A 24,787-nucleotide genomic window follows, 5' to 3' on the forward strand; every position below is an offset into this window, starting at 1 on the left:
TAAGTAGTTCTGGTTAAAGAAGTGCTTTGAAATGGTCTGATTTAACTGATCAGTTCTTCATGTTTTGAACATTTACCCTTCTGTGGGCCAAACTCTAGTTTCTAAGAGTAAGACAGTGAGCTCCTTTGGACTTTACCATTTTGATAAGCAAAAAAAAAAAAAAAAAAAGTTTAATAGCCAAAATTCTCACAAATAAAAATGTAATTATAATGTATATTTAGTGCCATGAAGGAAAACTAGAAGGTGCTTTGAGAGCATGTCACAAGAGATCCTAATGCAGTCCGGAAGATCAGGAAAGACCTTGCTGAGGAAGCATTCTCTGAGCAAGTTCCGAAAGATACTTGGCAGATACATGGTGAGTTAAAAATTAGGAGAGCACTATGGAAAGAGACCCAGATGGGAAGTGTGGCAGGGAAAGAAGATGCCAGGGATGGGAGAGAAGGAGGCTAGATAGAGAATTGTGAAACATGAGGATGAAAATACAGGCAGAAAGCAAATCACAGAGAAACTATCACACCATGCTAGAGAGCTTGTTTTTCATCCTAAAGGCACTGGAAAATGATTAAAATGTTTTAATTGCGACATCACATGAGCACCTATCCTTGTTAACACCATCCTGCCTCTAGAAAGGAGAGTAGACAAAGATTGTGAGCTGCATTTTCTCTTGGGGGATAACCATTTTGAAGTCCAGAGTTCCCAGTCTTAAAAATGGACCAGAGGCTCTCTAACACACTAAACAATAATGTAACCATCATACCATAACTGTTTCTGTAGAAATTACTTTTATCAGAATCCTGGGAAATTTGTCTCTTTCCTAAATCCTATGTTTCCTCATTTTTTTCCAGGTTCACCGAGATATAATTGACATGCAACATTGTATTAGTTTTAGATGTAGAACATAATGATTCAGTAAACACATATATTACAAAATGGTTTTTTTAACAGTAAGTTTAGTTAACATTAGTTAACCCAACACTTTACATAGTTACAATTTTTCCTTGGGGCGAGAACTTCTAGCATCCACTTTCTTAGCAACTTTCAAATAGAGTATTGTTAATTACAGTCACCATGCTATACATTACATCACCCATGCCCAGAACTTATTTATCCTATAACTAAGTTTGTACTTTTTGACCTTTTGCACCTAATTTCTTCATTTACCTTATTGTTTGGGTATAACATTTCATCCAGTATTTTCCTGAAGAAAGAGTATTTGGTAGATATACTTTTTAAATATTATATGTCTGAAAACAGGCTTGTTCTATCCTTATATTTGACTGATAGGCTATCAGAACCACGGAGGCATTGCCTCACTGTCTTTGAATGTCCCATACAGCTGTCAATACATCTCATGCAGTGCTAAGTTTTCTTTCCTATGAGATTTTTTTTTTACCCACATGGAACATCTAAGAATCTTTTTGTCACCACAAGTATTTTGAAATTTCTTATTAATGAATCTCGGTGAAAGTCTTCTTTTGTCCATCCTGCTGGACACTTGGCTTCTGCGATATGGAACACTATGCCCTTAGTTCTGGCTAATATGTCTATACCTTGTTTAACTACCACTCTATTCTCTTTCTTTGACATCTTTATACAGATTGAAATCTTTGAACTAATTGTCTATATATTTTTCTTTCTCTCTTTTTGTTCTATTTTCTTGGAGATTTCTTTAACTTCATATTCCAAACTTTACTTTGATTTTATATGCTTTTTTTTTTTTTTTTTTTTACTTTTCAAGATTGCTATCGGGTGACATTAATTACATGGTTAATTTGTTGCTGTTGTTTTCTTCTGCATTTACACTGTCTGTTCTTCCAGGTTATTTTTGTTTCTCTCTCTCTCTCTGTATCTTTTATTGTTTAAGCTTCTTCTGATTATTGGGTGATCCTTGGCTATGCATTAATGGTTAAGGATGAGTTTGACTGTGAGCTCTCTGTGGCTGACGTACGACTAGAGGAATGGGCTTCAGTGTAGGGTCGTTGGGCAGGGAGTGTCCTGTTCTGTGTACTCTGAAATGTAAACTATCTTCAGCTGTCTTAATTTTGTTAATTTGGTCGCTATTTTTTTAATCTTCTTTCCCATGTCCAAACACTATTGATATTGCTCCTCTAGATTAATCTTCTCTATTGTTTTTTTAAATTAACAGCACTTACTCTGAGCCAGACATTTTTTAAAGTACTTTACATATATTAAATTGTATTGTACTTGAAACAATCCAATGGGACAGGCATCTTATCGATGAAGAAACTGATACCAAGAAAAGGTTAAGTAAATTGCCAAACGTCACAAAGCTAGTAAATGAAAACGTGAGATTAAAATCCAGGTTGGTTGGCTCTGGAATCCAGAGCCAGTTCTAGTCACTGCTCTAACAGACTCTCAGTGTACATGATCTAGCTACTCTCAAATTGCTAATAGGTACCCTTTCCCCACATTTATAAACACCAAAAAAGGGGCAAGCTCCTTCTGTAAGTTACTCTTAACCTTATGAGTTTTTATTCAGTAATCCCTTTATTGTTCCATTTCATCATGTTTCATCAGAAATCTTGATAGTTCTTTAAATGAGAATATTTTAAAGATACGCCATACTCTCATTTAAAAATCTGGTGGTGTTGCATATGGTTATCACTTAACATGTCAGATCACATCCAAAGTAATGAGAAATACTTGACTGCAAACTAATTCATCTGTTTCTGACCCTAAAACTTTCTTTGCTCTCAACCTCAACATGAACCCGAAGTATTAACTGCCTGTTAAATGAGGTAGTGTATTACCATCATGCATACAATAAAAAAAGGGACATAAAAAATGCCAATAAATTCTGTACTGACCAGACACATCTGTTCTTAGCTCTCTATTTACAGGTGCTAAAGTAATCAGGATAGAAAAAAAGATTGAAAACAGGTCAAATTTGAAATTTGGAATGTTCTAGTCTCAAGGGCAAAGCAGTGGTAGTTGAGATGGTAGAGCTGACTGGAGAGAAACCACTAAAGCCCGGAGAAAAGTGAGTGTTGCTGGGCAGCTTCCTCCTTCCCCTATCAATGCTTCGGCCTCTGTCTCCCCACATGGAGGACAGCCAAGTCCCTCTACTCAGAGCCCTCCTGGGGCAGGGACTTGAGGGAGAACACGGCTCCTCCCAGGATTTTCTGAAGGGATCACAGCAGATGTTGTTATTTTCATAACAGATCCAATATTAGTATGAATACCAGACCAGAATGTATTCGAAAAGCACACAAAATGGTTTTGAAGAAAACTTCTTGCCAATAAGTTTAGCATAAATTACATAATCTACTGACTTATTCCACACCCAAATCTAAAGACATTTGTATTGCATCATCACACAAATAGATGCAACTTAAAAATTTCCAAAAGTCATCAAGTGGGATTTTGTCTGAGATTGTGTTAAAGTCATGGGGAGCATGAAAAGATTTACAACCTTGAGACGTCTCATCCAGGAACTTGAGCACTAAAAGATATGAACTGGCATGACATGGTTTCTGTACATCGTCTTTCTGAAAAATTATTTCATCAACTAAAGCCTAATAGAGCACGGCAATGGCTTAGAACAGTCTGGGAGGAAGTGCATTTGGATAGATAGTGAAGGAGTAATAGAAATGGATGTATTAAAGGGAGATGATCCTCTGCCATCTGGCAAATAGAAGAATTAAAATCATATAGATCAGTAAACAGCCATAAATCTCAATTTCTTGAGACTATATTTAGGTTTTGCCTGGAGAAATTGAGTATTATTTTTAAGAAGCAGATTTCAGATATCTTGATATAACTCGAAAGAAACACTGTTAATAAAAATTGGTATTCTTAAAAATGTGGAAGTTTCCTTCATATGCAACTTTTCAATATTTCACATAGCATATATTATTATGAAACTTTTTGAAGTTAATAGGACAAACTTCTGCTACAAAGAAAGTACACAACTTCATAGTATTTTGCAATATTTCCATCAATTTTTTAGAATTATAATGTTGCAGGTAGAAGTGAAGTACATAATATTCCTTAATCCACTTCTCTTTTTCTACCCCTCTCCCTCTCCATCCAAGAATTAACCATTAATATAATTCAGTATTTATTACTCTCATGCATATTTTATAACTACTTTCTGTTGAATGTTTTTATACTTTATAGAAAATATATTCTTCTATATATTTTTTATTCAACAAAGCAAGTATTGTCCAAATTGATTTATTAGTTCTAGTCTAATTATTTCTATCACTGTTCAGTTCTGTTGACTGAATGTAGCAAAATCTATTGATGCTTGGTCAGATTGGTAGATATTTCTATTATTTTAATGTATTCATTACTACAAGCAATACTGTAATGAGCATTCTTACATATGCCTTTTTGTATACATGGATGTAAATTCTCCAGGGCAGGGTTTCTCCACCTTGGCATGGTTGTCATCTTGGGCTGGATAATTCCTTATTGTTGGAGTCAGGAAGGACCAACTATCCTGTGCATTATAGGATACTGAGTAGCATCCCTGGTCTCCACCCACTAGAAGCCAACAGTAGTCTCTATTTTATGATTAACAAAAATGTCTCCAGATATTGCCACATGTCCCCTGGGAGACAGAATCATCCCTGGATAAAAACACTGCTCTAAAGGGTACATATTTAAGTCTAACTGCTTTTTTAGAGGCTACACATAACTTCACCTTACTAAACGTTTTCCAATTGCCCTAAAAAATAATTGTAGCAATTTTATTTGCAGCCAGCAGATGATCCATGTCTAGTTTTTTCTTTATTATGAAGTAATTCTAGCATACAAATACTAGGTAAATGCAGATGTAATATGTCAATAACAATAATCAATTAACACCCTGTGTTCTCAACTTGGTTTAAGAAATAGAACATCATAATATATTAGAAGCCCCATGTCCCTATTCTGAAGCTACTCTTCTTCCTCACTCCTCTTTTCTGCAGAGATAACCACTATCTTGACTTTTTTATGCATTATTCCTTTTCTTTTCATACCACAGATAAGCCCATATCTGCATATGATTTTGTTTTTTATGTTTCATATACTTTTCAGTTTTATGCATATGAAACTGTATTTCTGTAACTTGGTGATTTTGTTTACTCAAACTCATGACTTTTGCTCATCACTTTAATTTTGAATTTTATCAATCCTCATGCAGGTAACTGTGATCTATTCATAGGTAAAATATACAATTACAAGTCTTTTGTATATGGCCTCCAAAATATTAATAAAATCAAAATTCAACCTGTCATATGATATCATGTACATAGAAATCTACAACTGCTAAACCAAGGCTCCAGATAAGAATAAAACAGAACGGACAACAGGACAAAATGGTCTTAAGTGATCCCTTAGTCAAATCCTGACATTTTACAGATTAAGTCATTGAGACCCAAAGCAATTAAATGACCAGATATGTTTATAAACCATATCAATTTAGTTGCATAATTCAAGACTAGAATTTCCCAATTTCCAATCGTGGTTCTTTTCAATAATCAAATTGGCTCTGCTGTAATCACCTCAGGGTAAAAACTGTCTTTTACATCTTCCGTCCCTATCTCATTGACATAGTATACAGGATCATGTTTTATACAGAGTGAAAATCAAATATTTCAATGTATTTGGAGTTATGCCTCATTCAAGTGTGTATGACTAATTTTAGCTGGCAAAACAACTTAATCATAGTTGATTATTCAAAGAAAATTGAAGGGAAATTTCATTTTCATTTTTAGTCAAAAATGCATTTTAACTTATCATCTGTGGGAATGTCTGACCCAAATTTATGCTCCTCCTTGAATGTCACAAGTATATTCTTCAGTTAGCAGCGCCTTTACAGACAGTAGATACAAGGGTGCCAAGAGGCAAATGGCTCTCTCAGGAGACCAATTGTAAAGACAGGCTACCTTTAAAAGACAAGGTGTAAAGGAGGAAAGAAAACCAGTACACTTATTATCTCTCGGAAGTAAAAGAAAATAACTTGGTAATGCTAGTCTAACAAGGTCTTAGCCTGAGCACTTCGCTAGTTGGGTCCCAACCAACTAAGGAACAGATACAAACTGTTAATTACATGCATAACTGATATGAACGCTATAAACCTGGCATTTTAAAAGTGTACTTCCCACTCCTTTGAAAAGCACACGCAAATGAAAAGAGATATGAGACTTCTCGTTGAGCTAAATAAAGTTAGACAAGAGTTAGATGACTCATTTAACGTATTTAGGAAAATGACATGATAGAATGCATTTCTAATCTGTATGACACAAAAGGAAATTGAACTATTTGGGGTCATGTTCGGTGGTTTCCTCATTCATGGCAGAGGAAAACTGTCTCATTAATCTGTAGCCTGCAATTAACTTCTCAATCAAGCTATGACCAGGAACAGACAGCAAGGTATCCCTTCAGTTGTGGTGCACCTGCTACCACTCAAGGGATCTCAAAGGAAAAAGGATGGCCTTGGTTGACAGGATAGCATGCACTTCAAGACTTATGATATGGCAATAAACCGTAACTAAGCACATTGCTGTCTCAACATCTTTGTACAGCTCTACTCGGAGTCAGAGTCTCAGTTTCATGGCTCTTCTCTTCCTTTCTCTTTCTATTGAAAAAATATATAGTTTCTACATCACTCAATGAACTTATTTCCTTCTATGTGTCTGGCACTGTGCTAGACATCACTAGACACCAGGGATAGGTCACAAACAAAGCAGATATACTCCTGACGTTAAACAGACATGAAATGAATACTACACAGCTTTATGTGCCCATGGCGGGGACCAAGCTATATTATCATTGAAAAAAAATAAATTTAGAAAAAGTAAGATGAAACTGAACCGATACATTTGGTATTTTCGTCAGACTATGTCTTATTCACCCATAAGATCAAGAGAAATAAATGAGTTAAATATCAGTCTCCAGAGCACAAAGAAATTTGATTCAATTTGAAGGTAAGAACAGGGATTTTGTTTTGTTTACCATTGTATACCCAATGCACAGCACAGAACTTGGTACACTGTAGATGTTAAAAGAAAAACTATGTTGAAAGGAGCACTTCCAGAATGATGGAGTAAGGACCTCCAAAAATCAGCTCTATAAAAGCAATGAGAAAACTGGCACCCACACACACACACAAAAGAGTCAAAGTTGACTTTTTCAGAACTATGGCAATTAATCAACAATCCCAGGAGTGCTTACTCTAGAAAAATGCCTGAAGCTGCCAGAAAAATGCCAGAATATGTTCTGTAGAGTTGTAAATTGTACTGTTGCCTTCCCTCTTTCCTCAGCTTCACAGATCCTCAAAAAGCAGTAGCGGCCTTGGAATCACAGCAGGTATGAAAAATAGCATTCTAGAAGTGAATGGAGCAGAGAGAGAGAGGGTTGAAGTTTCTTGCCCCCCAAAATCCCATCCACAGATAGTTGTCATTTTTAACCTGGCAGGAAACTTTTTGGAAAAGCTCTATTCACAGAGCTTGTCTTCATTTGACCTGACTCGGGGCTTACTCAGTGAGAAAAGTCCAATCTCAAGACACTTGTAGAAAATAATAGCAATCATTTCATACCACAGCTACTGAGGCAGAAATACCAGTTGGGGCAAACCAGAGCCTGGCAAACAAAACAAAAAAACCAAAACCGTCCCACAACCTAGAATTAATTAGGAAATGAGGTGTCCAAGCTTTGAAAAGTTTTAACATTTCTTTGGGAATATAGAAGGCCACGTGCATGTGCAAGGCAGCATACATGCACAGGAAAGATCTGAAAAGGCTATAATCTCTGATCACTGGCAAACACTGAAAGTCTGTGCAAGCAGAAATTCCAAGCTAAGGCAGAGTTGACCAGCACACAGTTTCCTGATCTTCCACAACTTTGACAGATGGTACTGGCTCAGGCTTCACCTCACAGCTGGTAGAGCAGCTTTGTGTTGACTATGGCAAGAAATGCAAGTTGAAGTTTGCTATCCATCCAGCCACCCCAATTGTCCACAGCAGTTGTAGAACTGTATAACTCCATCTTGGCCAACCACACTGCCCCAGAGCATTTGATTGTGACTTCATGGAAGACAAGGAAGCATCTATGATCTCCACCACTGCAACCTGGACACTGAGCATCCTACCTACTTGAACTTCAACCAGCTCACTGGCCAGATTGTGTCCTGTATCACTGCCTCCCTGCATTTTGATGATGCCCTCAATGTGGACCTCGAGAAGTTCCAGACCAATTTGGTGCCTGGCTCCCATATCCACATTCCCCCAGTGACCTACATATCCATCATCTCAGTTAAGAATGCCAGCCACAAGCAGCTCTCAGTGCCATTAAAACATGTACCAGCACACCCATGAAGCCTCTCAGCGAAGGCTGAGAGACCTACCGGTTCAATCCATTTAAGTAAACCTCTGTCCAATCACAGCGAACACAAAAGTTAACTTAGCAGAGACTGTGGTGTCCACACATGACAAAGGAAACAAACTTTAGGAAATTAGTCCCAGGAATTTATTAAACAAAGTGCAACAATAACAAGCGGCAGCAATGAGAAAATCTTGGAGTTAGGTTATTTTAAATGTTCAGTTTTCAACAACAACAAAATTACAAGATAAGCAAAGAAACAGGAAAATGTAGCTCATACATAGGGAAAACAGCAGTCAATAGAAACTGTCTGAGGAAGCCCAGATGCAGACATGTTAGACAGAAGACTGTAAATCAGCTATAAATATTCAAAATTACATATATTCCAAATACTTTCAAAAACTAATGGGAAAATGTATCAAGAATTAAAGAAAAGCATGAGAACAATATCATAAAATAGTATCAGTTAAGAGGTAGGGAGTATATAAAAACAAAATAGACATTCTGGAGACAAAAAGTACAATTAATATAATAAAAAAATTACTAGAGAAGCTTAAGTTGCAGAAAAAAGAATCAAAGAACTTAAAAATAGGTCAAGTGAGATTATTCAGTCTAAGGAATGAAAAGAAAAAAGAATGAAGAAAAATTATCAAAGCCTGAGACACTAGTGGTAAACCATCCAGCACACTAACGTACGCATGATGGGAATTCCAGACTGAAAGAGGAAGAAGAAAGGAACAAAAAGAATTATTGAAGAAATAGTGGCCCAAATTTCCCAAATACAATTCAAATTAATCTACACATTCAAGATGCTTAATGAACTTCAATTAAGATACCCTCAGAGAGATCCAAACCTAGGTACATGATAAAGCATTAAAAGACAAAGCCAAAAAGGAGACTTTTGGAAGCACCAAGAGAAATGTGATCCACACGTAAAAAGGATCCTCAATAGTAGTAGAACCTGTTTAAAGACACAATATAGCTTGAAAGTAAAAGGATAAAAAAAAAAGATATTCCCTGCAATCAGGAAGCAAAAGAGAGCTGGATATTAATATGGTGCAAAATGGACTTGAACGCAACAACAACAAAAAATTTATAATGATAGAAGTTCCATCAGGAATATAGTTACAAATATTTATTTTTATCTGTTTCTAAAATATAGCATTCTTTGAATAACAGAATCCCAAAATACATGAAGCAAAATCTGACAAATTTGAAGGAAGAAACAGAATAATAGAGGCTTCAAAATCCTACTTACAATAATAAAAAGAACTAGACAGAAGATCAACATGGATATAGAACACTTGAACAACATTAAGAACCAGTCAGGCCTGCTGACAGACACCTAAAGAACATGCCACCTAAAAAAATAAAACAAAACAAAAAACCAACCAGAATACACATTATTCTCCAGTGCGCATGGAATATCTTCTAGAACAAGTCATGAAGCAAACCTTAATTGAAAAGGTTTAAATCATAAACAGTATATTCTCCAAACCACAACATAATTAAAATAAAATCAGTAACAGAAGAAATTTGAGAAATTTCATGAATGTATGGAAATTAAATAATGCATTCTCCAAAAACCCAGTGGGTCAAAGAATATTCACAAAAGAAATTAGAAAATACTTTGAGATTAATTAAAATGAAAATACAATATATAAAAACCTATTGTATGCAGCTAAATCAATGCTTCCATTTATAACTATAAATGCCTATTAAAAAAAAAATCTCAAATCATTGGCCTAAACGTCCATGTTAGAAAACTAAACAATAAAAGGGAAAATCAAGCCCAAAGAAGAAAGGAAATAAATGAGGTTAAAACAGAAATAAATGAAACTAAGAAATAGGAAAGTCAGTGGAGATCATCAATGAAACTGAAAGTTAACCACCCTATCTGACGTCAAAACTTACAGCAAAGCTATAGTAATCAAGACAGTGTAGAACTGACGTATGAATAGATACACAGACCAATGGGATAGAACTGAGAGTCCAGAAGCGTTACATTTATGGTCAACTGATTTTCTTCAAGGCTGCCAAATCAAATAAGTAGAAGAAAGCAGAGTCTTTTTGACAAATGGTGTTGGGACAAAGAAATATTCACATGTGAAAGAAGGAAGGTGCATCCTTACTTCACACCATATACAGACATGAACTAAAAATGGTTCATAGGCCTAAATATAGGAGCTAGAACTATCTAATTCCTAGGGGGAAAAAAAACAAAAAACACAGAAGTAAGTCTTTGTGACTGTGGGTAATCTTCAGAGACACTTATTAAGTCATCCTGTTAAGTTTAGAGTTATTTACCCAAGACATCAAGCTCATTAGTAATATAATTAAAGGCAAAAACTCCAAAGTTAAGTATCTTTCAACTAGACAACATTGCCTTCAAAGAGATTTTAAAAATATATATATATCTACTTTTATTAGAGTGAAGCATGATTAAAATAAAGCATCACTGTTTAAATTCCAATCACTTAATATCATTTCATTTTTTGAGGAAAAATAAATCTTATCATTGTTTTTGGTTACCTTCAACACTTTAATTTGAAAATTGGTGTCTCATCTCTACTATTTCTTTCCTCCACCCACTTCTGTTGCCTAATATGCTGAATTTCTGACCATTGCGTCTTAATGCTAGGCCTAATAAATAGCTTTGCCTGTGTGATGCCCTGTCTAGAATGGCCCTTCTGTTTCCTTCAAATGCATAAGTACTATTTACCCTTCTTGATGTAGTTTGTAGGTTCCGTCTCTGGGAAATACTTTCTCTTTCTTTGTCAGGAGATGGTAGACCCTACTGTCCACATCCACAGCACTTTCTGGATCCTCTGAAGCCCTGAGTTTCCCTTTGCATTAGCATTGCTTATGTATCTCTCTGCTCTACCAAACACTGAGCATGTGGCGAGCACGGCTTGAGCCTTGTGACACATTTTACCTGTCAGTGCCTGATACACAATAGCAATACAATAGCCTTTTGTTGGAAGAAAAAACACTCCCACATTTACTGGACTTAGGAACAAAAATGCAGCATTTAAAAAAAGTATTTCCCAGCGTATGGCTGCCTCAGATTGCAGGCATCAGAGGTGGAAGAGAATACAAGGACAGAGTCTGTTTTGTACACAGGCATATAAATAGAATACTGTTTACTAAATCAAAGGACTACGTCAGTGTTCACCTTAAATTGAGTGATGACCGATGGCATTCAGAGGCCAAGCCTTTACTACTAAAATACATTTAGTTATTTCACATTTCAGTTATTACTGAAATGTCTATGAACATCTAAGTTTTAAAAATCAAAATGTAAAAATATTTTCTCAGCCATACAAAGGTATGACATTTCGATATATGTTATAACATGAATGGGCCTTGAGAACATTATTCTTAGTAAAATCAGCCCAAAACAGAAGGACAAATATTACATGATTCCACTTATATGAAGTACCTAAAACAGGCAAATTCATTAAGATGGAAAACAGAACAGAAAGTGGGAAGGGAGAGTTATTATCTATTAAGTACAGAGTTTTCGTTAAGGATGATGAAAATGCTTTGTATATAAATAGTCATGATGGTTACACAACACTGTGAATGTATTTAATGCCACTCAACTGTACAATTACAAATAGTAAAAATAGTAATCACGTTATACATATTTTACCAAATAAAAGGGTATGACAACATGAAACTACCTTGATGAACAAAAAGTAGTCAAAAAATCAGTTATAATTCCCTCATCTAAAGATAACTAAAGTTACATTTTGACATAAAAATGTCTTCTGCACCTTTACAGGTTTAAGAAAAATGGAAACATACACTTTATATAAATTTTTGTTAACCAATAAGCATATTTCCATGTCACTGAAAAATTAAGACGAAACAATGTAGTCAGGCAAGCTGATGTCAGCAGACGTGCACTACAGGAAATGTTAAAGGAAGTTCTTCAGGTAGAAGGAAAACAACACGTGACAGAAAAGTGAATCCAATGAAAGGAATGAAGAGAGCTGGCAAAGGTAAATATGTGGGTAAACACCAAAGACTTTTCCTCCCTTTTTTTCTCATTAAGTTGAAGAACTCACTGTGAATATGCAAAACCAAAAATATATAAACCTATGATACCCCATTTAAAATATGTATTTGCTATGGATTTTGATATTTAACCTTCTGTCATTATGTGTTAGACACCTATTATGAAAAGCCTATCCCTAAGTTTAAAAGCTCTGTAGAAATGTTTCTCTTTTTGAATCACAATGAATTTTTCAGAAGACATTTTAAAATGCCTCCAATCCATTCAGTTAAAAGCAAAATCCACTGAAACGTTTTGCACATACGTTGTGTGACAATATTATATCGGGACAATCTTAAGACTTGCAAAAAAGAATTTCTATTTCTTAAAAAGGATAAGCCCATGTCTCCTTTACTGACACAGAAAAAGCACATGCGTGCACATACACACTTCCACACACACACGTAACACACATACACATTCACACAGTTTGAATCTTAAGAGATGTGAGATTCAGGGTAAAAAGAAGGGCAAAGAAATTTCAGGTCGTCAGAATCCAGAAAGATCTCTGCCTGACAACAAAGAATGAACCTATTTAAATTGTAGGTAATTTTCTCTTTCCTCCTGGTAGAGACCAGATGGCTATGTGAGGTATAGTGTATTAAACCAACACACATGGGAGAAGTTGCCAAGCACATCCAACTGGAAATAAATGGAATTTTTTTTTGCACAACAGAATTCAACATCCCTCTTCTGTTTCAGCCAAAACATCCCTGTTAATTTACTTCTATAATGGAGACTGGCAATCCGCCCCATCAGTGATTTAGAATGTTACCCATAAATTTCGTTGCTTTCAGTGCTATTTGACAGGTCTGGGACTCTTTATACTTTGATTCCAATGTTGATTCAAGTTATCAATCATACATTATTTAATTGAAAAATAAAGACCTGCCACTTCATTCCTTTGTTTTACTGTGAAGGGGGTGGCAAGGTTTACATAGTCTGTGTTTGGGAAAAAAAAAAATCAACTGCACTGGCTAGTATTCAGCCATGGAGAAAACGTGATTAGCATTACTCAAAGTAAACAAAACCCTTCTGCTCATGCCTCATCATGTCTGAAATGTTTGCAGCCACTGTGCAGTAAGTTTTTCAGAATAAGCCAAGAGATGAATCCCTTAAGCTCCTAATTATTTCTATTATTCTAATATCACCCCCAACTAAGATCTAAAACTCCCACCTAAAATTCCTTGACCCAAGGAACACATTGCTAACTATCTTTCATATCAAACACTGAGACCTGATTAAGACTCTAGAATTCCTTGGCGAGTGACCAGGCAATTAAGGTCTCTGTCCTTTGTCACCTGAATCTAGAAGGAATCATGTATCTGAAAAGGATACCTTTAAAAAAAATTCATCCCATTCTATGAATATTTATTTGAAGGCTGAAGACAGCATGTTGCAGTTTCAACTATTTCACTAAAAATAAGCAAACCATTTGCCTAGGTTTCCATCAGTACCAATTTGATGAATTCCATTTCATTCCAAAGGACATAAGGATTCAATACCTTTCTCTCTTTCAAGATAATCAGGAAACAAAAGTCTGTCCTCAGTAATTTTGAAAAGTTACTTTCCTGATGGAAACAAATAAGACATATTCAAATTGGAAGGGGGGAGTTTTTCTACAAAACATGTAACCTAGGATTAGTTCAATATCCCTATTTGGAAATACCTAGGTCACAGGATCTCAGATTCAGTGATGCAGACAAATGGCTAAAATAACAATCAAAAATAAGCCAGACTCCTAATCATCAGAATGGGGAAAGAGCAGGTAAAAAATAGGACAGAAAGATAAGCAGAGCAGCATGTCTCACACCAGACAGCTAGTCAGTTTCATATCACAGCCACTGACATACAGTAGGATTCTAGCCTCTTTCTATTGTGTGTTTCAAGGATAATGATTCAATACAATGCTTGAATCTATTTGCTTTATCAAGATTATATATCTTGATTTTCTACAAACTCATTTTAAGAAATAAACTCCTGTTTATTTCCCTCCAGTTTTCTTCTTCTATATCCATCATAAAATTGTCACCTATAACATCTCTGTCACTGAAAAAGACTTTTTAATCTTTTTTTATAACACTCATCAAACCTTCTGTACTTTTTAAATTATCTAAGTAACACTATCTAAGATACTAAGATATCCCAAAATTACCTAAGTAATCACTATTAACAGTGACTGTAATTACAGTTATATAATTATTTTTCTCTACATAACTGTTCAGTATAATTGAACAGAGAGGAATGGAAGCCTGAGTCAAAACAAACTTATGGTTACCAGTGGGGGAAAGGGGTGGGAAGGGATAAATTGGGAGTATGAGATTTGCAGATACTAACTAGTATACATAAAATAGATAAACAAGTTTCTTCTGTATAGAACAGGGAACTATATTCAATACCATGTAATAACTTACAGTTAAAAAGCACATGAAAACGAATATATGCATGCTCTGATATGACTGAAGTATTGTGCAGTACACCAGAAATTGACACAACATTGTAAACTGACTATATTTCATAAAAATAGATTTTAACAATTTCCCTGTAAAGATTTGGGGTGTTTTTTTCCCTTTCTACTGGCTAATGACTTTACGAGAACACTAAGATTATGTGTGCTCTTGATCATACTATTTATTATCTAGAAGCTTCTTCCCGAAACGTCCTTCATTAATCCCTCTAAATTTGGGTTCAGACCTGGATCTGACTATTTGAGTCTACTCCCTACCATATTAATATTTTCAATGATATTTAGGAAATAAGGTATTTTCTTATGATACGTATTCCAGGTTCTGAAAGATGCACATTTTCCTCGTGGGGGAGGTAACTTCCAAATCATTTCTTCTTATCCCCGTCACAATTTCTGCCTTTTGCAACAACAATTCTCTTGCTAGCAGACAGCCTTCTTCTGTGAGGCTCAACATGCCTTGGCTTCATCAAGATGGTTCAAAATTGGTTCCCGTTTACCTGCACTCCCCTTGCACAGAAGACTCATGCGTTACTATCTATGCATCTGCATGTGTAAATTAGGACTTGAAATTCTACCTCTGGCAATAGCCCCCCATCAGTTCCTATGCATGAGGGCTGCTGTGTTCCTAAAGAGGCCACATTACATCAGTGTCAACATATTAGAGGTGTGTGGCTTACATAAACATGAAACCTTAGCCAAAAGGGTGTGGATAGCAGAGACAGCATGTGTGCTAATATCTATGAATCTCTGGCCAGGAGCCCTGGACCTTGCTCTTGTGAGAGCTCTCATACTGGATTCCATCCTAGTGATGGCTTTAGCATCTGTCACGGAAAGCATTAGCACCTGTAAGGTGGCTAATGGACCATCACAAACATCCCCTTAAAATTAAGCATTACCACCTTCATTCAGAATTTTCCATTTTTAGGAGGAGAGGGGAAAGGGGCAGGCAGATAAGGGTTCGTTAGCTTCTTTTTTCAGTTGAATGACTCATCTATGCAATTTCTGAGGTCACTCTATACCAACAAGAGAAGGGGAATTTTATTTCTCGGTCTTTTTTGCGTTGAGTAGAGTTTTGATGATTTCCTCCTTCTTGGCCTGGAGCTACTCTTCCCGGCATTTGTGTGCTCCCTTCGTCTGAGACCCGAGCACCTGAGCACTTGAGCTTGCTCAGCCAAGAGCTTCCTGGGCTCCTTTCTTGCCTCCAGCTTCTGGATGTGTTCAAGAGAATCCACTTGTTTTTGAACTCATTTCCCTTCATCTTTAGATAAAGACCATGGTACAGGTGGCAGTCAATCTTCTGAGATTCACGGTATCTTCTGAGCAGCAAAGTTCTCCTCCTCATGCAGGGTAACTACTCAGGCATTCGAGCCTTTCTTTATATACAACCATATGCTTGCTCTCCTGGTGACCAAGGGTTAGGGTTAGCAGATGGAAACTGGGAATGGTCAGTCACGTGCTTGCAGATGATCAATCCACCCTCAATCAGCATCCCAAAGCTGAGGCTGATGGGAGTTGGTGTTGGCAATTTCATTTGGTCTTATTGGGATCCAACCAACTTCTTCTGCTACAGCACAAGACATAGGAGACAAATCTCTTCTGAAGCCTGAGTATACTCATGGCTGCAGCAGCAGCAAAAGGCAAGCTTCTTTCCTATAGTCTAAAGAAATATATTAGGGAGGAGGTTATACCTCAGTGGTAGAGTGCATGCTTTGCATGCACAAGGTCTTGGTTTCAATCCCCAGTGCCTCCATTTTAAAAAATCAATAAACTTAATTATTCTCCCCCCTACAAAAAATTAAAAATAAAATAATAGATCTGCAGACTTGGAGGTTATCCTCAATATCAGTGGGCCTCATCTAATCAGTTGAAGTCCTTACTAAAATGAAGACTGATTTCCCTTTAACAGGAAGGAATTCTTCCAAGCAAGCTGCCTTTGGAGGAATCTCTTTCTCTTGTTAGGTGTGCAGTGTCCAATCCTGCTGCCTTCTTTCTTCCATAGGTTTTATTCCCAAGAACAATCCTTACTAAGTGGACTGCATACTAATCTGCATCTTAGATGCCTCTCCTGACAAAATTCAACCTGTAACAGTCATTCTCCCTGCCCTGATATCACTTTGCATCACCTTCCTCCCAGCTCAGATATGTACACAGTCCATCAGAAGTCTGCTCCATAAATTGATATCCAACCTGGAAACGGGATGCCCAACTCCCCTTCCTGAATGCACTCCTCATTTCTATGGGTGGTATTCCTGAAGATCTCTTTGCTTAGCTTGGCAGGGTGGTGCAAAACCTCCCCCATCTCTTTGCCATCCTGGCAGCTCCCATCACCTCTACATTGGAACTATCATGCTCTCTCATGCCTCCAAAATCACAGGCACACAATTCACATTCTCCAAAGGGAATTCTCACTTTGCTGCACTCCAGGGACAGCACCAAGAGAGTCCTTGGATGTGCAGCTCGGCAATCTAACAGAAAAACAAGATTCTGCTAGGTATCCTGTGCCTCTGAGAAACCCCCCACTTCAGCTGACTTGATGGGATGGGACACCCTCTTCCCTCTCCTCTTTCTCACTAACACTTCTGTCCTTTACAAGGACTCACTGAAAGATTCAGGCATAAAATGATTTGGAGATTATTTGTTAACTTTAGTCATCTTTTGCATTTTTATTTTGTGTTCACAAACACTATTATTTGACTATCATGCATATATGCCTGACAAGTTTTGTGCTTGTATTTATTTCACCTGGCTCAGGATTTACTCAGTGAGGCAAGTCCATTCTCAAGGCATTTGTGGAAAACAAAATGTGGGTGCCCCAAATTTTTGCTCCCCTTTGCATGCAAAATAAATCAACCTATAGTTCTACCACACTTAACAATGCTAATGAGAATGGCTAGCAGGTTCTGCTTTTGGAGTTGTTTTACTCAAAGGCCCAGCTGTAATCATGACCAGACACCAGAAGATGGCTAGCCAAGGTCATGGGGGCATTTCTTTTCCCATGGACCAGGGTTCTCTATTCCAAACTAAATGGGCCCTGACATTATTTAGAACATAGCACAACCATTTAAGCTAACTATCCATCCTATAAAACCTAGATCTTCTCCATCTCATTGAGCCCGAGAAGGAAGTGATCGCATGAATTGTTGCGAGAGGGCTTTTTGTGGATGTAGCTGAAATGAACTGGCTTATAAACTTGTACCACATGTATTTCATGAAATCAAAGCCTTCTTCCCCAGTCACCAGGCAAAAATACATCCATTATCTATAGTATGTAGGCTTTAAGGCTTAAACAAAGATAAAGTAATAGCCTATCTTCTTCTGGCTTCAGACTAAAGATTTTTATCTCTCTCAATAACATGGTCTAATTAAATGAATTTTATCTGTCTCCTTTAAAAGTATCTTTTTGCTTAAATCTTTGATCATGTTTTTTGTGTTCTTCCTTTTTTGAAGTTCATTTCAATGACAATTCTTTAATCTTAAAATCCTTTGCTTAAAAATGCTCCACCTTACTGATCAGAGTCGAAAGTTTCTTTCACATCATCAGTAAAACATGTCCCAGTAGGTAGAGTCAAATAGACAAGATCATTCAAGCATTTCTCAATTAGTTAAGGAACTTCCGAGGCATCTCATTGATCGTTCTAGGTGAACAAAACATCTTAGAAATATTTTTTTCAGGTCAAAGGGCACATTTAGCACTATAGCTAGCCAAATTTTGATATAATTAGATCATATGGGGATTTGGTTCTATTACTTCAGCTGCATTTGATGTGAGTAGTGCTTGCTAAATCATGACCCACTGAGAAGCAAAAATAATTGAGAAAGTGACCTTGGCACATTAGAAAAGTAAGCATGAGGCTTTTGATAGCATAAAATAATGCAATTTTAGTAGGTTAAAGTTCAGGGGAAAGAAGCTATAGCCATGGGGGGTAGGTAGCTGACAGTTGTCTATGTCTTCTTACCATGTTGGGTAAAGACTTGGGGTTCTAGTACGTGGCACATTCGATTTTCAATGATTAATGAAAATAAAAGAATAATTATATGAAATAGTAAACAACTGGTTTGGATTAGATATTTGGAAGCTTTATTTTCCATGATTATCAACAATTAAACTTCTAGAAACCTTATAGAGCCATCAGGTGAACAATCCCAGGCATTTCTGAGATGGAATAAGAAAGAAACATTTCGGAGGGTTAGGTGTAATGTAAGTATCAATTGCATAGTAAATTTAATATACCTATGAATGAGCAGAGTTAGATACATCAAGGTTAAAATTTCTGTTTCTGTTCTATTATTTACTAGCTGGATGATCTTGTCCACAATAGTCACCTCTCTGTGCCAGTTCTCTAATGTACAAAATGGGGGTCAACACTGTTGGGCTTTTATGAAGATTGAATGAGAAAATACATGTAGAACAGTTCCACACCTGGTACATAATGAATATTAATATATTTGAAGATATTTTACCAGTAATTTTTAGAATACAAATGACTAGAATTAAACTGAATTTCTAAGAGTGCCTTGAGTCTAATAACCTTGTAAGATGTCTGCAAGTATACAGGGAAATCTTAGGCAAGAAAGGAGGAGAGATTCTAGTTTTCTCTGCACCTTCCCTCATTTTCCCATTCCCAACTTCTGTAATAGCTTCTGGTGGCTTTTTTGAAAATTCTTCTTTCTGAAGATCTCCAACTTTTTATAATCATCTGTCTGAACAATTTCGCTGTAATTTTCATGAGAATTGCATATAAAATCATGTTAGTATCTCAGAAATCCTTACAAGGTTGGGCAACTCAGTTTTGTTCTAATTACCCGTTTAGCACTTCACTTGTCCCTGCAGACATACACTGTCTAAAAGACGGTACTACAGATGGCTGACACTAATACCTGTCACCAGACCAGCACATGCTCCACATTCAAGCCAGGCACACACAGCAACAGGGACATGAACTAGTCCTGACAGATCACTTCATTTCTAATTAGTAAATGTTTATTCTTTAATACCTTTTGTCTTGTTAGTCCCCCAGAAGAATATGGTCATTTGAAACAAATGCTCTGATTAAAAATGGCATTGAGCAAATTTGATTAAACCGTTAAGACATATCAGATTACAAGAACTTGTTTCCAATTTTTTCATTTTCATTTTTGTAAATCCCACACAGCTCCATAAAGCAAAACATGGTGTTTTTCTGCTGTGTAGGCAGCCACTAAGAAAATTAAGCTTTTTAAATCATTACACAGAAGGAACATCAAATACATGTGATGAAAAATTGGAAAAACTATTCCTACTGTAAGCTAGTATTTACATTTAAGAAGTGTTTTTGAGCAAATGTGAAAAGCCATATAACACACCTACTGGAAAAAAAATACTTCTAAATTACTCAATGACAAAAAAAGTTTTTATATGAACAGACAAAAAGATCAAAATACTATTATTAGTATTACTATGTATTTTAAACTTGGGAACATTTTAACTGTTGAAGCATTGCTTATTCTATATATCATTTTACTAATAAATAACATTTCTGATGGGTTGGAACATGATCTGTTATTATGAAGCCATTACACCCAATAGAATTATTAAACACCAATAAAGCACAGGCAAGAACAGATTCTAAGGTTCCAGTCTGAATCTAAAAGCTCTTATTTTTCAGGAAGTAAGATGGGACTTTGTTTTAAAAACTCACATCATTAATTCCTAGTGACAGCTTTTTGTAGGACAGGTAAGAAATGCAACATGACCTAAAGGACCATTTCTTAACAGAAAAATTAAGTGACTCCAAGATCAAACATACTCAATTTATATCCAAAGTCGATGCTCAGGGGGCAGAGTAAACACACCACAGCGTCCCGGGGTCCTGAGGACTGCAGTCATCTGCAATCCTGCTTGCTGAGGTTAACGGGTTGAACGCTAAGCCTTCTGATTTCTAACATGAAACATCATTTTAGTAAATCCTCTATCTGTACTACACATTGATTTTAGCTGACTAAAATCCATTTGGAATTCTCTCTCCTGAGCAGAGTAGTCTTTGTTTACATGACACTAGAAGAAACGTTCTAAACGAAAGGCATTTGACAACAACAAAATAACTTGCCTTTTCAATGTACTCTAATCGTAAACGTCTACAATTCCCAGAGTCCATTGAACAACACTTTGATTGCATTGTTCCATCTCTGTGGTCACCGCTGGATGTGTCTGGCCTCAACTGAGATTTGAAGAAATGAAATCAAAGCACAGTTTATAGCATAAAAATTATTTTAAAAAAAATCTCTAACTTCTAACATAACCAATGAAGTGAGGGCCCATAACTATTAATAATGCTCTTCTGCTAGGAATCTGTTCTTTTGCTTTGCTGTGGTGTCTACTTCCTCGGCTCACTTTATATTACTGTCCTTTACTTTTACCCTTAGCTTTTTTTTTTTTTCTTTCTTTTTTTTTTCTGGAACCCTTTTAAGTCACTATCACTCTTTCCCTTTGCACTTTATCTAATTTCTACCTTTTTGTTTCTGCACTTAAACTCCTTTCACCCCTTCTCTTTTTTTTTCCCCTTTTGTCTGTGAGCAATATTTTTATACTGATTCCTCAATTCAATTTCAGGCTCCTGCCCATTTCTTTGAGTCTCATTAGCTAATGAGCCCTATTCTTTTCTGTTTCCAACATATCTGAATATGGAGGGAAATGTTAGAGGATTAGAAAACATAAGAGATTTGGTGCACAGTCTACCTACAACTTCACAGATAAAAATGGAGAAGTTACTTAGCCATATCCGAAAACAGATTAACAGCATTTTTCCCTCTTACTGCATTGACACTGATTACCATCTCTAATAGAAAGTCATTTCTACTATTAAGGAAACGCCATTCTGCTAACCACCCTGTTGTAGATTCAAAGTGGATGTGTTGTGTCTCTATGAGTTGTCTGTGTGAGAGAGAACCAACGGGGGCCTGTGGAGAGTCTCACTTTATACAACAGAGAGCTGTGTTTCACATGCAAATACCTCCTTCTCTGTTGTAACTGACAAGCCATCTGTGTACAAAGTAAAAACTGTAATTACTATTATTACTATGAATAATATACTGGATTTGAGACACAAGGATCAAAATTTTGCAGAAGCATTCTCTCTCTTAACCTTGATAACAACACTAGAAAGAGATTATCTTTATTATCCGATTTATATATGATAAAACAGAGGCTAAAGTTATTAATCTAAAGTCACATAGATTTTAGGTGTGAGAAACCACTTCACTCAAAATTTAAAGATATTAACTACTGGGATTTGCTGTCTTTTCAGAAAAGTGCTGCACACACACACACACCACACATTTACATATTGCAAATATAAACAATTTTAAATGAAATTCTCTTCTGCCTCAGCCTGTGCATGGGAAATGAGGTCTCCAGCTAGTTAAGTAAGGTATGTATTCTACATGTTATTTTAAGAAAAAAACAATTTCCTAAGTACATGCAATTGGATATATAAACAGAAGCCTTTTTGATTATATCAACTAGAGAGGTCCATCTGTTTGCAACATGTCTCCTTTTACATTTATTGCTCAAATAACATATAAAATGTGCATTGCAGTGGTAAAATGGCCCAGAGTCTAGCAATTTTAACTCCTCATGGGCCTGCAATTATCTGTTTGACTTTACACTGACAGAATATAAAAACTTTCATTTGAGTAGCATTATAATAGAAGTCCAGTTTGTACTTTTATATACATATTATACCCTCCGAGTAGTTCATCAAAACATTAACTGAACTGAATATTCTAGCCTTTAAAGTGATAAAATTCAGATGCAAAATAATTAAATGACCTTGTTAAACTATTTTAAATGATATTATGATTTGAGAAAGACTACCACAATTAAATGTTACATGCAGAAATTTTTTTTACATTTTTACTTTTGTAATGACAATGTTTTTATAAAAATAAATTATAGTTACAAAATTATTAAAATTTTGGAGTTATTTTCCCAGTTGCAAATTGAACTTCCGGAATATGCATATGATTTGTACTTGCCATTGATCTGGCCTTCATACGAAAGAATCTCTTTGTAGAAAATACTAAAGACAAGCATAGTTACTAACAGTTAACTTTTAGGTAATTGTATTTTAGGTGTCTTTTGTGGCTGTTCTTTACTTTTAGATTTTTTTTTTTTAACTTTAGTCACTTGGCTATTGAAATTGAGATATGTTTCTACTATAAATCCTATCTCTATCAGAGATGATTTCTGCTACTGTTTTATAAGAATTCCAAATACTTTCTTTCCAAGAGTTTTAATCATTCTTATATTTTCTTGAATATCAATAATTCAGAAATTTTATCTCTGACTTAGAAAATGTGAGTGGATTTCAGTGTGAAAAGACACGTTATCAAGTCTCATTTGTCATAAATTTGCCTTAGATAAAACTGATAAACCTGATTTTTGTAAAAGTTCTTTTTTATTTAAAGTTCAGTTTTTTAAATACTTCTACACAGTATAATAAGATATTTTTAAAAGAAATAAAATAACTGCAGAAGGGATGAAATCATCACCATTTTCAGATGAAATGATTTTATATATGGCCAATCTAAAAGAACCATCTGAGAAACTGGAAGAGTTCTATAGAAGGACTAGATACAGAAAGCAGCTGTTAGAAAATAGACACAACAAATGTCAAACACAAAAGCAACATTAAATATCTACCAATAAAATTAAGAATGTATGAAAAACTTAAAATTTTATAAATACTTGAGTAACTGGAAAGTTTTCTTGAGTAGAAAGACTCAGTACTGCATGTCATATTTGAATTTCCCAAAAAATTATATCACAAATTATAAGCTCAGTCAAAACACCATTTTGGTCAAAACATGATGAAGAATTTGATAATCTAAGAGAAATCAGCAAATTTAGTCAACAAAAGCCTAAATACATACAATTTAGGAGGAAACAAGTTTAATTAGCAATAAAATGTATCACTGAATTCAAGTAAGTACAGTAATATGTATGGCATGGCATGGAATTGAGAGATGCATGGACCAAAATAGAAAGCCCAAATAGATTCAAGACTTATAGGAATTGAGTATATGATAAAGATGGAAATTACGACTGGATAAAGAAGATGTGATATATTTATACAATGGAATACTACTCAGCCATCAAAACCAACAACATAACGCCATTTGCAGCAACATGAATGTTCCTGGAGAATGTCATTCTAAGTGAAGTAAGCCAGAAGGAGAAAGAAAAATACCATATGAGATCGCTCATATGTGGAATCTAAAAAACAAAAACAAAAACAAAAACAAACAAAACAAACAAAAAAATGTGTAAATACAGGACAGAAATAGACTCATAGACATAGAATACAGACTTGTGGTTGCCAGAGGGGTGGTGGGTGGGAAGGGATAGACTGGGATTTCAAAATTGTAGAATAGATAAACAAGATTACACTGTATAGCACAGGGAATCACAGAGGAAAAAATGTGATGAGTGTGTATATGTCCATGTATGACTGAAAAATTGTGCTGAACACTAGAATTTGACACATTGTAAAATGATTATAAATCAATAAAAAATGTTTTAAAAAAAGATGGGAATTGAATGAGAAAAAAATGTAAAAATTACTATAGACAACTCACAAGAGAAAGCTGGATTTCTACCTTATTTCTTAATTTTAAAAATTAAAAGATAAAAATTAATTATCATAAAATAATGTGAAAGTACTAAAAGAAAAAATATGTAGTTATAAAAAGTGTTTCTGGAGTCAAGAGTTACCTTCTAAGAAGGCACAAATCTCAGTCATAAGAGAAGGCTCTGATGCATTTTTTTCCCCAATGTTTTATCTTATATGGGGTTTAAGTCCTAGAGAAAGCTCACTTATTTATTCACTGAATAAGTATGTTTGGAACACACAGTGTGTTTCAGGTACATTCTCAACATAAGAGATATAGCA

General features: G+C 35.6%; 1 pseudogene; it reads right to left on the bottom strand.

Moving 5' to 3' along the window:
- Window positions 1-15,896: 15,896 nt before the first annotated feature.
- On the bottom strand, window positions 15,897-16,475 carry LOC116278195 (large ribosomal subunit protein eL19-like; annotated as a pseudogene).
- Window positions 16,476-24,787: the final 8,312 nt, after the last annotated feature.

The sequence above is a fragment of the Vicugna pacos genome, chromosome 3 (assembly GCF_048564905.1).
Source record: "Vicugna pacos chromosome 3, VicPac4, whole genome shotgun sequence".
Lineage (NCBI taxonomy): Eukaryota > Metazoa > Chordata > Mammalia > Artiodactyla > Camelidae > Vicugna > Vicugna pacos.